The sequence below is a fragment of the Rattus norvegicus genome, chromosome 14, assembly GCF_021556685.1.
Source record: "Rattus norvegicus strain SHRSP/BbbUtx chromosome 14, alternate assembly SHRSP_T2T, whole genome shotgun sequence".
Classification (NCBI taxonomy): domain Eukaryota; kingdom Metazoa; phylum Chordata; class Mammalia; order Rodentia; family Muridae; genus Rattus; species Rattus norvegicus.
In genome coordinates, this window is record NC_141547.1 from 660,493 (window position 1) to 679,353 (window position 18,861).

Consider the following 18,861-nt stretch of genomic DNA (forward strand, 5'->3'; position numbering starts at 1 on the left):
TCATCAATAGGAATGTCCTATTTTAATAGGTTTGTGAGCTCATGAATGTAATGTTTTCCACCAAAACCTGTTAACTGGTATTACTTTAGGGAGTGCTATATTGTGATATAAGTACTATCTTTATATATTACTTAAAATTTTTCCATGATTGAGAGTACTTTTAAGACAAAGCAAAACAGATATTTTGAGTATTATCTAATATTTTAAAAGTAGTAAACTTTTTACTTCTGAAGAAAATTTAAATCTGGTCTAACTAAAATAACATAACACTTCGGGACAAAGATACACCCGAGCAACCCTGCACTAGAAGCCAAAATGGAAAAGACCTCCACAACTACCATAACCTTCCCTCTGGTGCTATGGTAGACAGGGAGGAAGGTGATCCATACACTGTAGAATACCAACATGCTGAATGTTAGGAACTTGGCTTCATTGAATCTGTCAGGAAGGTTCCTAGCCAAGAAAGTCACAGTGATGCTCCCCAGAGCCAAAGAGCCCAAATATCCCAGGACAAAGTGGAAGGCAATGACTGAGCCTTTGTTGCAAATAATGATGGTCTTCCCATGTTCAGATTGTATGTCTCTGTCAATAAAGGGAGGAGATATTGCCAACCAGATTCCATAGAGAACAAGTTGGATTAGGGTACAAATGGGAATGACCAAGTTAGGTGTCCCTGAGGCCAGCATCCCTCTCATCCTTCTCCCTGGAGTAGTGAGCTTAAAAGCCATGACCACAGTTACTGTTTTGGCCAACACTGCAGAAACAGCCACAGTGAAAAACACTCCAAATGTGGTCTGCTGCAGGATGCAGGTGGCCTTGTTGGGATGTCCAATGAAGAGCAATGAACAGAGAAAACAGAAGATGAGAGAGATGAGCAGGATGTAGCTGAGGATGCGGTTATTGGCTTTCACAATGAGAGTATCCTTGTACTTCACAAAAGTGACTAGTACTAGAATTGTGATGGCTGAGAAGAACAGGGCCATGCAGCCTAGAGCCATCCCCAGTGGATCTTCATAAGCCAGAAATGACACAGTTCTTTGGAGGCAGTAGGTCTGCTCTGAGTTGGCATATTTATCATCTGGAAACCTCACACATTGTTCCATATCTGCTGGCAAACAAAAATAAACCCTTATAAGATACCATAATCATATAGTTAATAATTATGTATTTGTATTATTCAGAAGAAAATCAATAAATATTTTGGTGTTGAGAATCCATTCCACTCCTTATTTCTGTATGGAACACTGATTTAAAGTTGCCCTTAATTAACCTATGCTTTCTGATGGAACAACAAAACACCATCATAAGGAGTGGAACAGAAAAAAAATTTATGAAAAAAATTTTTTAAATGTGATGAATAATAAAATGCATAATCTCAGATTATTTCATTTCTCAAAAAATAAATTCACTACTCACAGATATGGGCAATATGCAGACATTGTTATCAATGCCAGTTGGTGAAATGCATTATGTACTTTGTGTGCTTTGAAAGTTGTGCCCTTTGTCTATATCTATACCTAGACACCAGAACATATAATTCCTCATGCAAATATTGTTTGTGTAAAGGAATATTGTCCTTCTTGAAGCTGTATGTCTCATAGACCTATGCAGTCCCCTCCTGTTGTGGTACGATCTCTTTCTTTCCAACTACACATTTCAAAGTTATGCATATTGAAGAATATAGCATGAAGGTTATGGATATTGACATTCATTCTTCTTTCCTTAGACTGTGATTAATGATAAGCACTATCGCATCTCTTGTTCATTCTTGAAATATTGACTCTTATCCTAATTCTTTGAAAAGAAACGTTTAATTCTTTAAGCCATGTAAGCTATTAAAATATATTTCATTAAAGGACAACAGTTACCCAGACCATCTGGTCTTGTCAGGTACTAAGCTGAGTGATAGAGGGAAAGATTGTGGACTGATCACATAGTCAATGTTCTTTGTGCAAAGCATCAGAGAAAAATAAACAGATGCATAGATTATGCCTAAAACTTTTCTTTAAAAAATTGTTACACTTGTATGTCCCCTAAGTTTTTTCTGCATAATATAAAAGCAGTATCCGTTGTATTATGAGAGAAATGAGTAGTTTGTAGAAGATACTGCAGGTTATTTGCTGGGTCAAAAAGAAGCTGATATTATTTAACTGAATAAGTTCAGAAAAACAGAGATATTAGGTCTTCAGTTTCCATTTATGCCATATCACATTTCTAGTTCTTAAAGGGAAGGTATTCTAATTCAACAATTTTCTTGTATATGCTAGCATGTACCTGTCTCATTGGAAACCTCATTTTCTGGGCACTGAACGCAATCAAAGCAGCAGTCTGCTGTTTGTTTCTGATGAATTTTCCTGAATCCAGCAGTACATGTCGCACTACACATGGAAGATGGAACCTGAGGGAATATATTTATGTAATTATACATAAAATGTATACATATATGTATATCATTAACAGATATGCTTATAGATATACATATAGGATATTAACAGATATGGATATACATATTCCACTGGTAACCAACATCACTTTACAATTTAATGCTCATTATTATTTTGCATTGTCCTGAAATGCATTGAATGTCAAACAATATTTAATATATCATGTAATATTATTTATGTGACATTTTAGGTTGTAGCCATTTAAAATTTTCCTTTCTAACCTGATTAATCCATAAGAAATATTTATGTTGCATCACTTTCTCTTTCAATAAATATAAACAAAAATAAAAGAACACTCAATTGTAAGAAGAGAGAACATAGGGCAAATCAAGGAAGAGTTGTTTGATGAATATGAATAAAGCATGTTATATAAAACCCCCATAAAATTAATGAAGTTTTTCTAAGTTTAAAAGAAAACCTTAAATTTGTGGAAGTATTTCTGTTAATGAATACATCTGTATTAACTAGGTTATAAATCTGTTCACACAGAATCAGGAAATTCCATTGTTTATATGTAGTCACAAGATTTTAATATATATATTTCTATAAATTTAATAAATTTAACTTTCTCATTATTAAATTTAGAGTTGTAATCTTGGGTGAACAGGCACTTGAATGCAGTCAAACATGGCATCCAGAGGTCTTTGATCCCTATGGCCAAATTTACATGAAGTTGAGAGTTATCAAATTTTGATGCTTGTAACTTAGGAGAGTCATTTGTAGGAGTATCAGTAACCACAGAGCTGTTACAGCAGTGCCACATGTTTTAAAATTTTGATATCCTGAAAAAATTAAAAATTGTGGTTTACCCACCAATGTTCCTTGTCTGGCCCACTCCAAGTCTTCAGATGTACGAAGTTGTTGATTATGTGGGAAACAAGGAAAATAGCTTGCTATTCTCACTTTTAATCCAAGGCCCTGTGGAAAATTCCAAATGATGAAAATGTCATACTCTGCACACTGATTTTCCCTATGGTTCATGTTCACCAGTTCTCCAACAGGGTTAGTAAATACCCTGGTTTTCAGCAGGGAAGACACCTAAATGAGATGCAACATTAGATGATTACATACACATATCAATATAGGGAATGCCAAATTGAGGGTGTCTTCTAAAATTTAATGACTTTCAGAAAAGACAACTTTTTAAAATAATATGTAGCAAAATACAGTATAACTCACTGATTTATAAAAATCAATATGTTTACAGCCATCCATTTAGACAAGATGGATGAAGCAAAGAAGTGCAGGCCGACAGGAGCCGGATATAGATCGCTCCTGAGAGACACAGCCAGAATACAGCAAACACAGAGGCGAATGCCAGCAGCAAACCACTGAACTGAGAACGGACCCCCATTGAAGGAATCAGAGAAAGAGCTCGAAGAGCTTGAAGGAGCTCGAGACCCCTTATGAACAACAATACAAAGCAACCAGAGCTTCCAGGGACTAAGCCACTACCTAAAGACTATACATAGACTGACCCTGGACTCTGACCTCATAGGTAGCAATGAATATTCTAGTAAGATCACCAGTGGAAGGGGAAGCCCTTGGTCCTGCTAAGACTGAACCCCCAGTGAACGTGATTGTTGGGGGGAGGGAAGCAATGAGGGGAGGATGGGGAGGGGAACACCCATAAAGAAGGTGAAGGGGAGGGATTAGGGGGATGTTTGCCTGGAAACTGGGAAAGGAAATAACACTCGAAATGTAAATAAGAAACACTCAAGTTAATAAAAAATAAATAAAAATTTAAAAGAAACCCGGTTGCTAAGTATGGAAAGAAGAGGAGTGGATGGTTGAAAGGAAGGTTGTCAGTTGGAGAGGGGGATGAGGGGGATTGGGATAAAAACGACTAAAATATGTTATATATTTCAATGTATTACTTATTGCTTATTAAAAATGTACAAAAAAGAAAACATAACAAAAAAGACACTAGAAGAACAAACAAACAAAAAAAAACCTAACTCTAACAGGCTCCAGAGAGCAAAATCAAAAAAAAAATGAGCCTCAAGAGAATAGAAGTTGTGAATTATAATTATTAATATTTATCTAAACTATGAATGCTTTGCTCAGGGCTGGAGAAATGGCTCAGCCCATTTCTGAGAACACTGACTGCTCTTCCAGAGGTCCTGAGTTCAATTCCCAGCAACCATATGGTGGCTCACAGCCATCTCTGTAATGGGATCCGATGCCCTCTTCTGATGTGTCTGAAGACAGAAACAATGTATTCACATACATAAAGTAGATAAATCTTTTTTTAAAAAAAAATCAATATGTCTTGTATTAATGTTCAATGTTAAAATATGCTAAAAAATGATTACCAGAGAACAAGTAACATGGTATGTGAGTGAGTGAGTGTGTGTGTGTGTGTGCCTGTGCACGTGTATGTGTATTTGTGTGTATGTATGAGCTCTTGCATACATGTACATGTTTGTGAAAAATGTTGAAAACAAACCCATGTATGTGAGATGAAGGGGAAGTCTGAATATCTTGAAGTTGTGGAAAGAAAGAATGGTAGGGGATCTTTCATGTACATACAATATACATGTATGAAATAAACATTGACTTAATACAATATACAGTCTTAATCATTTAGGTTTTATATCTAATTGTTAATTTAATAACAATTAATCACATCATAGGTAGCAACAATTCAGAAATTATTCTAAGAAAAATATTCTAGTCATCACTTAAGACCTTCATGATAAAACTCTTGGCTCCAATTTGAACTCACTTCTTAAAATGTTGAGACACATTCCCACAAAACTCACTAATATTCATAAAAATGTATTATCTTCTATTATATGTTGTCCCTGTAAGATATATAGAAATGTATAGATATAGATATAGATCCATGTAAAAGATTCATTATGGAGTTTTGTAATGTAGAAATCTTTCCAGTGTGAGAATGATCTATGACAAATATCCATGAATTATTCAGGGGCCATTTAAGAGATCACACTGATATATCTAAGCATAAGAAACTTTACCTGCTGACAGTCAGTGAATAATCCTTTGGGTTCTGACACTTTCTGAGACTCTACTTGTTGTAAAATGAGTTCATGGTAGGTGTGGGCCACAGCATACACAGCATTATACAGATTGTAACCTTCTTCACTCAGGACCATGTCAAATTTGTGCATTGCTAACCATTCTAATGTATTGTTGAATGTAAAATGATCCATTTTGCTTTGTCTATTCTTGGAGATTGAGCAATTAAAATGATTCCACCCTAGCATAGACTGAGAAATGTCTACTGGGTAATTAGAAGTGCTTATTGTTTGCATAACATTCCTAAATATAGTCATTCCACTGTGGTGGTGTGCAAAAGTGACAGTCCCATGGAAGAAATCAAGGCTGAAATCTGTTTTATTTAGGATGACATCCCATTGTGAGTTCGTGACCCAGATTCTTTGTGCACCTAAATATGCCCATCTTCTAAAGCTGACTTCTAGAGTAGAGTTCATTTCACCATAAATGATAACAACCTTTGCTGACGATGTCATAAGTTGTTTATCATATATCTTAGCCCTTGTCCTGTATATCTGCATGGTTTCTGGGATCACATTCACAAAAGCCAAACAGATCCCATGCCTTTGCATTTCTTCTCTCAAGTCTGAGAGAAACTGAATACCCTGGTCGTTATCTGAGATGATCAGTCCTACCCAAGTCCATCCAAATTGAAGCATCAAGGATACAATGCCATGGGGCAAACATGTGTCTTTGATTGCTATCTGATGGACATAGGGAAACTGCTCATGGTCTCTTAGGTTAGAGTTAAGTGGTCCAAAGAAAGCCTAAAGTATATAAAAGAGGATGAAATATCCACATGAGAATATAATTGTTATAGTGTTCAAACTTATATACAAATAATGTTATTCACCATAAGGATAGTAAGCTAGAAAGATCATGTATTATTCCTATTAGATTCAAGACAATTCCTGAGAAGTCTGAATATTCTAGAAAACAGTTTTCCCTGTTTGCTCATTAAATAGATGATCTGGGTATTTAATTATATACAATATATATAATTTAATTGTGTGTGTGTGTGTGTGTGTGTGTGTGCCAGAGCACTCATAAATGTATGCTCACAAGTTTTCTTGTACGCACATGTAAATGAAAGGTAAAAGTTGTTAATTCATCCAGTGTCACACATTCTTACCTTTGGAGTCATGGAATGAACTGCCAGTTTTAAGGATGTTGTCCATGATGGCCCTGTAAGACCTATATCACAACGGTGCTCTAGTCCACAGATATAATTAATAAAATGCCAACTATGGTTTTGTTGTGAATGTATTTGATCCAGAACTCCCAATGTATCTTCACACATTCTATCTATCACCAAGGGATAATATCAAAGACATGTTGAGTAAAAGATCAGGATTCTTGTTGATCTCATCAGTAGCAAAAAACATTACCAGAAAACACTCATATTTTCTTGCTGATATTCTAAAACCAAACATAGTGATGATTAGGATAGATGTTTGAAACATACAATTTCAACTGCAGTAAAATTTGTAGTTTGAGACATGCTAAATTTCTTGAAATGTCTAAATGTCTTTAAATAAGCTTCATAATTTGGAGATCTTTAGAGCTGAATACAATGTAAGAATTCATAGACATAGGGCACTCTGATATGATGAATTTTGTATTCATGAAAATCAATAAGGAGCTTGTTTTATCTTGGAAGGCCATCCTTGAACTAGATTACACTCCTATTGAGTAAGAGTGCTATAAAATAATCCTGGAGTCGTAATTCCACAGATATATTTAAATCAAAAGCATGGCTTAAACCACATATGAAATAAGACATTCTCCTTAAATTTTTCATTATATAAATGTATTTTACAATTCAAATATTTAATATTTAGTAGTTTGAGAATAAAACATCAAAAAATTTTGTTCAACTTTTATATTCATATACTTTCATACCATAATAATATCATTAACACATACTTAATAATATCAAAAACTGAGAGTCCTATATCTAATGTGGAGTACTAAATTGTTCCAAAACATACAAAGTATTCGTTGGTAAGTAAGCATAGTAAAAGAGCATAAAATATTAAAAAATAATCATTAGGAAATATATTCAAAATCCATTATATGATACCAACTGACAAAGAGTGAGAGTATTCAAAATGCATTATTTAACTGTGTATATTGTCTAACAATCAGTTTACTTAAAAAGATTACCAGTGTTTCTAGGAGGAAATTTATTTTATCAGTAAGAATATTTTACACATTTCAAAATAGAAAAATGTCTTTGAAGTTAACCATTAGGAAAATGGTAATTTTATGCCCAGTGAGAAAAATTATCAATAATATTTCCATGATGCTTTTAAAGCACGGTATTAATTCTCAACTGCTGATATTTATCAAACAGAAAACCTTTTTTAAGATATATTTCATTTAAATATATTCATCCATTTCAAAATGCATGAAATGATACAATATACCACATAACCAGAATATTATCCTTTAGGCTCTCTTGCACATCAATTTAATGTTATCTTTTAGTGTTTTTTACTATGTCAATTTTGTAAAAATAGAAATAAAACATATTGGATCGATCTTAACAACTCAGTCTTTCTAATTCTTTGATATCCTGTAAGTGATTTCTGAGCATAGAGATCATTTTTCCATATGAAATATGTTCATCTGCCCAAGCACAGTTGGTAGTTCATCTGTTACTATTTGCAATTACCTCTCATTAGGAATAAAAACACCAAACATGCTCTTCTGTTGAAATATGCACTTTTTAATTAAGAGTTTGGAGCTAAGTTTTTCTTTCTAAACCTGAAAAGTATGTTGACACTGTTCATACACTTGTAATTTTAAACCTTATTATGCCTTATAAAAGTGTGACTAATGAGAATTTCCATATTTTCCCAATTAGGTGTGGGATGATACAGGTTACATCAGAAATGAAATTCCTACTGACCTAACACAGAAGAATAATAATGTGAAGCAACCATCACTATCAAAGTGTTCAGTGTGCTATGGCTAACAATTGGAAAACATATTCTTTAAATCTCAAAGACATGAAAATTAAATAAGAGATGGGGTGAAAGACAGAGACAGAAAAGAACAGGAAATCTCCATTCATGAAGAAAAGAAGTCGCATACACATTAACTAGCTAAAAGCTGAGTGATTTCAGAACTCATTCCCTCATGATCTACAGTCACCAATGATAGCATCTCATTCTGATGATATATTGAGTTAGCTAATAATCCACACGAAGTATATTTACTCTCCTAGATTTGTGCTGTTATATTTATTCACTAATTAATAGAAATATTGACCACCTATCTAATACAGATAATAAGCCTAATCCGTGACTAGGCATGTGTACAATTAGACAAAAAGATTATTCTGGTACCATAATATAAAACCGGGTACACTTTATCCACATTCAGTGCCAACTTTGGAATGGCAGGAAGGCTCATTTAAAGACAATTTTAAATGCAAAATGTAAGTATAATCTTAAATATATACGTAATATTATACATATAATCATGTGTGGTAGACACATACATACATACATACAAACAAACACACACATACACACACGCACACACATACACACACATTTCAATGTATGAATGTATTCCCAACTGTTAGAAACCAAATTAGATAATATTTTTATGAAGTCCTTTAAATGCATGCTCATACAGGAATACTTGGCAACAACTGAAGATAGGCAGTGATATAGTCTCTTCATACTGAGTTCTTGCCAAAGATGAGGATTGTGAATTCAAGGCAGATGAAGACACACCTTTCAACATATGAAATCCATCAAAAGGCAACAGATAGAATCCAGTGTCACTCATTGTCCAGCTTTCTCAACTGGAGCCCAATGCTGTAAAGCCAAACTAAACTGTCACACGATTGAAAGTATTAAAATAGTGATTGACATGATAATTAATTTTCAGTGGCTCCTGAAGGTACAGGGGAAAGATCAGGAGAGAAGCCCACAGTTTGTGTACACAGCTACATATTTTTAATTCATGACATTGAATAAGGAAATGAAGTTAATGACTTACCTAAAATTAATAAGTTGATTATAAAAATTTTCTTCAGTAGGTTCCTCAAATGCCAAAGAACAAAACCACAGTCACTTCGCAAATCTCCATCAGTCTCTTCACTACTCTTTATCCTCCAAAAGCAACTGGGTTCAGTCAAACGGAACAAGATTAGAGAAAATTTCAGGATCAAAAAGGCAATAGTGAAAGCACACAGCTTCTTCATGTCTGCTAGGGTCTTGGATGGAACAGGTGTGAAATCCGATTCTTATGCAGACAAACATCACACACACACACATATTTCTGTGTCTGTTTTAATGCTATTGCTGTCTGGAAATCCACTTAGTTATATTCAACAGTTCCCTTTGCCATGCTCCCTGGATACAATGGAAAAATTCTGGCCTCAAGCTCTACATCTGAGGTCTGAAAACTTTTCATTAATACATTTCTGAAAACATGTTATGAAGATCATTTTCTCTATTTTCAGGTGCCATGATTTCATTCATATCCATAGAATGATAATGTATATGAAATTTTTATTCCCAGGGACAATCTTTTCTTGGGCAACTCAGACCAGATCATGTGTCTATATGTATGAACACAATGGATTTCATCAGAACTTCCATAGTAAGACAAGAGTTGAGAAAGGTATAAATGTCCTATGTCATTCAGACTCTGAGTTGAATCGTGGACATTATGTCTTCCATTGTCTAATATAGAGAAGGGCAACACATGCAACATTGAGTCAGTAGTTGAGCATTTGTGAGTTCTCTCTCTCCCTCTCTCTCTCTCTCTCTCTCTCTCTCTCACACACACACACACACACACACACACACACACACAACTAAATTATATCTAGTCTTCTAAAGATAATAGAGGTCTTTAAATAGGAAATTAAAAAATCTATTAAAATATAGGAAAATACAACCAAATACATAGTGGTCATTAAAGAGGAAACAAATAAATCTCTTAAAGACATAGAGAAAATACACAATTAGACAGGTGAAGGAAGTCAATAAAACTCTTCAAGGCTTGAAAGTGCAAATCTTGGAGATTGAAATCCTAAGTTATAGAAAAGGAACAACAGAAGCAAACATCAGAAAATAGAATATGGTAGATGGAAGAGAGAATCTTAGGCGTAGAAGATACAATAGAAGAAATTGATTTATTGGTTGAGGAAAATGGTAAATCTAAAAAGTTCCTGACACAAACAATACATGAATTCTGAGATACCATGAAAAGACCTAACCCAAGAATAACAGAAATATAAGACAGGGAAGAATCATAGTTCCAAGGTTCAGATAATATTCTCGACAAAATCATAGAAGAAAATACTCCTAACCTAAAGAAAAAGATGCCTATGAAAAATGAAAGAAGCTATAGAACAACAATTAGACTGGACCAGAAAACATCTTCAGGGTACATAATAATAAAAAGGCTAAATCTGTACAACAAAGAAATGATATTAAGAGCCGCAAGGGGGGAAAGGTGATGTAACATACAACCTGTGATAGATCTGATAGATCTATCAGAATTACACCTAATTTCATAACACATACTCTAAAACCTAAAAGAGCCTGGTCAGGTATATTACAACCTAAAAAAACACAGGTGCCAACCTAGACTACTACAAACAAAAAGTGCTCCATTTATTGCACCATACAGGGAGAAAACAAGATACTTTAAGGCACATCCAAATTCAAACAATGTCTTTCCACAAACACAGCTCTACAGAAATAATTAGAAGAAATCTCCAACCTAAGAAGAGGAAATACATTCCACAAAAAGACAGAAAGTAAGTAATTCTAAATAGGCAATAAAAAGCACACACACACAAACACACACCATCACAATCATCAACAACAACAAAATCAAAATAACAGGAAATAACAATATCTGATCATTAATATCTCTCAATATCAGTAGACTCAATTTCCAAATAAAAAGACAGAGGCTAACAAAATGGATGTTAAAACTGGATACATCGAGGGCACAGGAGCGGCAGGACCCCTGCCTGAGACACCGCCAGAACCTGAAGGAAACAGACCGGATAAACAGTTCTCTGCACCCAAATCCCGTGGGAGGGAGAGCTAAACCTTCAGAGAGGCAGACAAGCCTGGGAAACCAGAAGAGACTGCTCTCTGCACACACATCTCGGACGCCAGAGGAAAACACCGACGCCATCTGGAACCCTGGTGCACTGAAGCTCCCGGAAGGGGCGGCACAGGTCTTCCTGGTTGCTGCAGCTGCAGAGAGCCTGTGGGCAGCACCCTGCGAGCAAACTTGAGCCTCGGGACCACAGGTAAGACCAACTTGTATGCTGCAAGTGACCTGCCTGGTGAACTCAAGACACAGGCCCACAGGAACAGCTGAAGACCTGTAGAGAGGAAAAACTACACACACGAAAGCAGAACACACTGTCCCCATAACTGGCTGAAAGAAAACAGTAAAACAGGTCTACAGCACTCCTGACACACAGGCTTATAGGACAGTATAGCCACTGTCAGAAATAGCAGAACAAAGTAACACTAGAGATAATCTGATGGCGAGAGGCAAGCGCAGGAACCCAAGCAACAGAAACCAAGACTACATGGCATCATCGGAGCCCAAATCTCCCACCAAAACAAACATGGAATGTCCAAACACACCAGAAAAGCAAGATCTAGTTTCAAAATCATATTTGATCATGATGCTGGAGGACTTCAAGAAAGACGTGAAGAACTCCCTTAGAGAAACACAGGAAAACATTAATAAACAAGTAGAAGCCTACAGAGAGGAATAGCAAAAATGCCTGAAAGAATTACAGGAAAACATAAATAAACAAGTAGAAGCCCATAGAGAGGAGACACAAAAATCCCTGAAAGAATATCAGGAAATCATAAATAAACAAGTAGAAGCACATAAAGAGGAGTCACAAAAATCCCTGAAAGAATTCCAGGAAAACACAATCAAACAGTTGAACGAATTAAAAATGGAAATAGAAGCAATCAAGAAAGAACACATGGAAACAACCATGGATATAGAAAACCAAAAGAAGAGACAAGGAGCTGTAGATACAAGCTTCACCAACAGAATACAAGAGATGGAAGACAGAATCTCAGGAGCAGAAGATTCCATAGAAATCATTGACTCAACTGTCAAAGATAATGTAAAGCAGAAAAAGCTACTGGTCCAAAACATACAAGAAATCCAGGACTCAATGAGAAGATCAAACCTAAGGATAATAGGTATAGAAGAGAGTGAAGACTCCCAGCTCAATGGACCAGTAAATATCTTCAACAAAATCATAGAAGAAAACTTCCCTAACCTAAAAAAGAGATACCCATAGGCATACAAGAAGCCTAGAGAACTCCAAATAGATTGGACCAGAAAAGAAACACCTCCCGTCACATAATAGTCAAAACACCAAACGCACAAAATAAAGAAAGAATATTAAAAGCAGTAAGGGAAAAAGGTCAAGTAACATATAAAGGCAGACCTATCAGAATCACACCAGACTTCTCGCCAGAAACTATGAAGGCCAGAAGATCCTGGACTGATGTCGTACAGACCCTAAGAGAACACAAATGCCAGCCCAGGTTACTGTATCCTGCAAAACTCTCAATTAACATAGATGGAGAAACCAAGATATTCCATGACAAAACCAAATTTACACAATATCTTTCTAAAAATCCAGCACTACAAAGGATAATAAATGGTAAACCCCAACATAAGGAGGCAAGCTATACCCTAGAAGAAGCAAGAAACTAATCGTCTTGGCAACAAAACAAAGAGAATGAAAGCACACAAACATAACCTCACATCCAAATATGAATATAATGGGAAGCAATACTCACTATTCCTTAATATCTCTCAACATCAATGGCCTCAACTCCCCAATAAAAAGACATAGATTAACAAACTGGATACGCAACGAGGACCCTGCATTCTGCTGCCTACAGGAAACACACCTCACAGACAAAGACAGACATTACCTCAGAGTGAAAGGCTGGAAAACAATTTTCCAAGCAAATGGTCAGAAGAAGCAAGCTGGAGTAGCCATTCTAATATCAAATAAAATCAATTTTCAACTAAAAGTCATCTTAAAAGATAAGGAAGGACACTTCATATTCATCAAAGGAAAAATCCACTAAGATGAACTCTCAATCCTAAATATTTGTGCCCCAAACACAAGGGCACCTACATATGTAAAAAAAACCTTACTAAAGCTCAAAACACACATTGCACCTCACACAATAATAGTGGGAGATTTCAACACCCCACTATCATCAATGGACAGATTATGGAAACAGAAATTAAACAGTGATGTAGACAGACTAAGAGAAGTCATGAGCCAAATGGACTTAACGGATATTTATAGAACATTCTATCCTAAAGCAAAAGGATATACCTTCTTCTCAGCTCCTCATGGTACTTTCTCCAAAATTGACCATATAATTGGTCAAAAAACGGGCCTCAACAGGTACAGAAAGATAGAAATAATCCCATGCGTGCTATTGGACCACCACGGCCTAAAACTGGTCTTCAATAACAATCAAGGAAGAATGCCCACGTACACTTGGAAATTGTACAATGCTCTACTCAATGATAACCTGGTCAAGGAAGAAATGAAGAAAGAAATTAAAAACTTTTTAGAATTTAATGAAAATGAAGGTACAACATACCCAAACTTATGGGACACAATGAAAGCTGTGCTAAGAGGAAAACTCATAGCACTGAGTGCCTGCAGAAAGAAACAGGAAAGAGCATATGTCAGCAGCTTGACACCACACCTAAAAGCTCTGGAACAAAAAGAAGCAAATACACCCAGGAGGAGTCGGAGGCAGGAAATAATCAAACTCAGAGCTGAAATCAACCAAGTAGAAATAAAAAGGACCATAGAAAGAATCAACAGAACCAAAAGTTGGTTCTTTCAGAAAATCAACAAGATAGATAAACCCATAGCCAGACTAAAGAGAGGACACAGAGAGTGCGTCCAAATTAACAAAATCAGAAATGAAAAGGGAGACATAACAACAGATTCAGAGAAAAATTCAAAAAATCATCAGATCTTACTATAAAAGCCTATATTCAACCAAACTTGAAAATCTTCAGGAAACGGACAATTTCCTAGACAGATACCAGGTACCAAAGTTAAATCAGGAACAGATAAACCAGTTAAACAACCCCATAACTCCTAAGGAAATAGAAGCAGTCATTAAAGGTCTCCCAACCAAAAAGAGCCCAGGTCCAGACGGGTTTAGTGCAGAATTCTATCAAACCTTCATAGAAGACCTCATACCAATATTATCCAAACTATCCCACAAAATTGAAACAGATGGATCACTACCGAATACCTTCTACGAAGCCACAATTACTCTTATACCTAAACCACACAAAGACACAACAAAGAAAGAGAACTTCAGACCAATTTCCCTAATGAATATCGGCACAAAAATACTCAACAAAATTCTGGCAAACCGAATCCAAGAGCACATCAAAACAATCATCCACCATGATCAAGTAGGCTTCATCCCAGGCATGCAGGGATGGTTTAATATACGGAAAACCATCAACGTGATCCATTATATAAACAAACTGAAAGAACAAAACCACATGATCATTTCATTAGATGCTGAGAAAGCATTTGACAAAATTCAACACCCCTTCATGAGAAAAGTCCTGGAAAGAATAGGAATTCAAGGCCCATACCTGAACATAGTAAAAGCCATATACAGCAAACCAGTTGCTAACATTAAACTAAATGGAGAGAAACTTGAAGCAATCCCACTAAAATCAGGGACTAGACAAGGCTGCCCACTCTCCCTACTTATTCAATATAGTTCTTGAAGTTCTAGCCAGAGCAATCAGACAACAAAAGGAAGTCAAGGGGATACAGATCGGAAAAGAAGAAGTCAAAATATCACTATTTGCAGATGATATGATAGTATATTTAAGTGATCCCAAAAGTTCCACCAGAGAACTACTAAAGCTGATAAACAACTTCAGCAAAGTGGCTGGGTATAAAATTAACTCAAATAAATCAGTTGCCTTCCTCTATACAAAAGAGAAACAAGCCGAGAAAGAAATTAGGGAAACGACACCCTTCATAATAGACCCAAATAATATAAAGTACCTCGGTGTGAATTTAACCAAGCAAGTAAAAGATCTGTACAATAAGAACTTCAAGACACTGAGGAAAGAAATTGAAGAAGACCTCAGAAGATGGAAAGATCTCCCATGCTCATGGATTGGCAGGATTAATATAGTAAAAATGGCCATTTGACCAAAAGCAATCTACAGATTCAATGCAATCCCCATCAAAATTCCAATCCAATTCTTCAAAGAGTTAGACAGAACAATTTGCAAATTTATCTGGAATAACAAAAAACCCAGGATAGCTAAAGCTATCCTCAACAATAAAAGGACTTCAGGGGGAATCACTATCCCTGAACTCAAGCAGTATTACAGAGAGCAATAGTGATAAAAACTGCATGGTATTGGTACAGACACAGACAGATAGACCAATGGAATAGAATTGAAGACCCAGAAATGAACCCACACAACTATGGTCACTTGATTTTTGACAAAGGAGCCAAAACCATCCAATGGAAAAAAGATAGCATTTTCAGCAAATGGTGCTGGTTCAACTGGAGGGCAACATGTAGAAGAATGCAGATCGATCCATCCTTATCACCCTGTACAAAGCTTAAGTCCAAGTGGATCAAGGACCTCCACATCAAACCAGACACACTCAAACTAATAGAAGAAAAACTAGGAAAGCATCTGGAACACATGGGCACTGGAAAAAAATTTCCTAAACAAAACACCAATGGCTTACGCTCTAAGATCAAGAATCGACAAATGGGATCTCATAAAAATGCAAAGCTTCTGTAAGGCAAAGGACACTGTGGTTAGTACAAAACGGCAACCAACAGATTGGGAAAAGATCTTTACCAATCCTACAACAGATAGAGGCCTTATATCCAAAATATACAAAGAACTCAAGAAGTTAGACCGCAGGGAAACAAATAACCCTATTAAAAAATGGGGTTCAGGGCTAAACAAACAATTCACAGCTGAGGAATGTCGAATGGCTGAGAAACACCTAAAGAAATGTTCAACATCTTTAGTCATAAGGGAAATGCAAATCAAAACAACCCTGAGATTTCACCTCACACCAGTGAGAATGCCTAAGATCAAAAACTCAGGGGACAGCAGATGCTGGCGAGGATGTGGAGAAAGAGGAACACTCCTCCATTGTTGGTGGGATTGCATACTGGTACAACCATTCTGGAAATCAGTCTGGAGGTTCCTCAGAAAATTGGACATTGAACTGCCTGAGGATCCAGCTATACCTCTCTTGGGCATATACCCAAAAGATGCCCCAACACATAAAAAAGACACGTGCTCCACTATGTTCATTGCAGCCTTATTTATAATAGCCAGAAAATGGAAAGAACCCAGATGCTCTTCAACAGAGGAATGGATACAGAAAATGTGGTACATCTACACAATGGAATATTACTCAGCTATCAAAAACAACGACTTTATGAAATTCTTAGGCAAATGGTTGGAACTGGAAAATATCATCCTGAGTGAGCTAACCCAATCACAGAAAGACATACATGGTATGCACGCATTGATAAGTGGCTATTAGCCCAAATGCTTGAATTACCCTAGATGCCTAGAACAAATGAAACTCAAGACGGATGATCAAAATGTGAATGCTTCACTCCTTCTTTAAAAGGGGAACAAGAATACCCTTGGCAGGAAAGAGAGAGGCAAAGATTAAAACAGAGAATGAAGGAACACCCATTCAGAGCCTGCCCCACATGTGGCCCATACATATACAGCCACCCAATTAGACAAGATGGATGAAGCAAAGAAGTGCAGACCGACAGGAGCCGGACGTAGATCACTCCTGAGAGACACAGCCAGAATACAGCAAATACAGAGGCGAATGCCAGCAGCAAACCACTGAAATGAGAATAGGACCCCATTGAAGGAATCACAGAAAGAACTGGAAGAGCTTGAAAGGGCTCGAGACCCCATATGTACAACAATGCCAAGCAACCAGAGCTTCCAGGGACTAAGCCACTACCTAAAGACTATACATGGACTGACCCTGGACTCTGACCTCATAGGTAGCAATGAATATCCTAGTAAGAGCACCAGTGGGAGGGGAAGCCCTGGGTCCTGCTAAGACTGAACCCCTAGTGAACTAGACTGGTGGGGGGAGGGCAGCAATGGGGGAAGGGTTGGGAGGGGAACACCCATAAGGAAGGGGAGGGGGGAGGGGGATGTTTGCCCGGATACCGGGAAAGGGAATAACACTCGAAATGTATATAAGAAATACTCAAGTTAATAAAAAAAAAAAACAGGATACATCATTCTGATGCAGACAAGAAACAAACCTCAAAACTAAAAATAAGCATTTTTCTCAGAATCAAAGCCTGAAGAAAAATTTTCCAACCAAACAAACCTAAGAAACAAGCTGAAGTAGTCATTCTACTATCTAATAAAAGAGACTTCCAACCAAAATTAATCAAGCCCACAGGGAAAAAAGGACACTTCATACTTCTTAAATGAAAAATCTACCAAAATGATATCTCAGTTCTAAATATCTATGCCCCAAACAAAAGAGCACCCATATTTGTAGAAGAAACATTTCTAAAGCTTTAATAGCATACTGAACCATACACATTTATAGTGGAGACTTAAACACCCAACTCTCCCAAATAGACTGGTCATCTTGATATAAACTAAACAGTAATAATGAAACTAACAGACATTATGAATCAAATGTACCTAACAGACATCCATATAATACAAATACAAAAGAACATAGGCACCTCTCAATACCCCATGGTCCCTTCTTCTAGACTGACCATGAACTAAGTCACAAAGCACGCATAAACAGACATAAAAAAATTGAAATAACACCTTGGACCCCCAGTGCAGGTGAATATGAGGGGGCCATAAGGGGAATGTATAGAGGGAATACCCATATGGGAGAGGGGGAGGGGAGCGAATGGTGGTTTATGGACAGGAAACCGGGAAGGGGAATAACGTTTGAAATGTAAGTAAAGAAATATATCTAATAAAATTTTTTTAAAAAAGAAAGAAATGAGACTGTTCTCATGCCTGCAATTTAAAAGTAAAGAGAGGAGGACTACCCCATAGGAAAACCAGCAGTCTCAACTAACCTGGACCCCTGAGATCTCTTAAGACTGAACCACCAACCAAGCAGCATACAAGAGATTGTCTGTGGCTTTGAACATATACATAGCAGAGGACTGTCTGGTCTGGCTTCAGTGAGAGAATATGAGCCTAACCTTCAAGAGACTTAAGGGCCCCTTCAAGAGTGGGTTGGCCTGGTGGGGAAAGAACTTCCTATTGGGGAAGAAGAATGGCA

General features: G+C 36.6%; 1 pseudogene; it reads right to left on the minus strand.

Annotated features, from left to right (window-relative positions):
• Positions 1 to 221: 221 nt before the first annotated feature.
• On the minus strand, positions 222 to 9,690 carry LOC134481889 (vomeronasal type-2 receptor 116-like; annotated as a pseudogene).
• Positions 9,691 to 18,861: the final 9,171 nt, after the last annotated feature.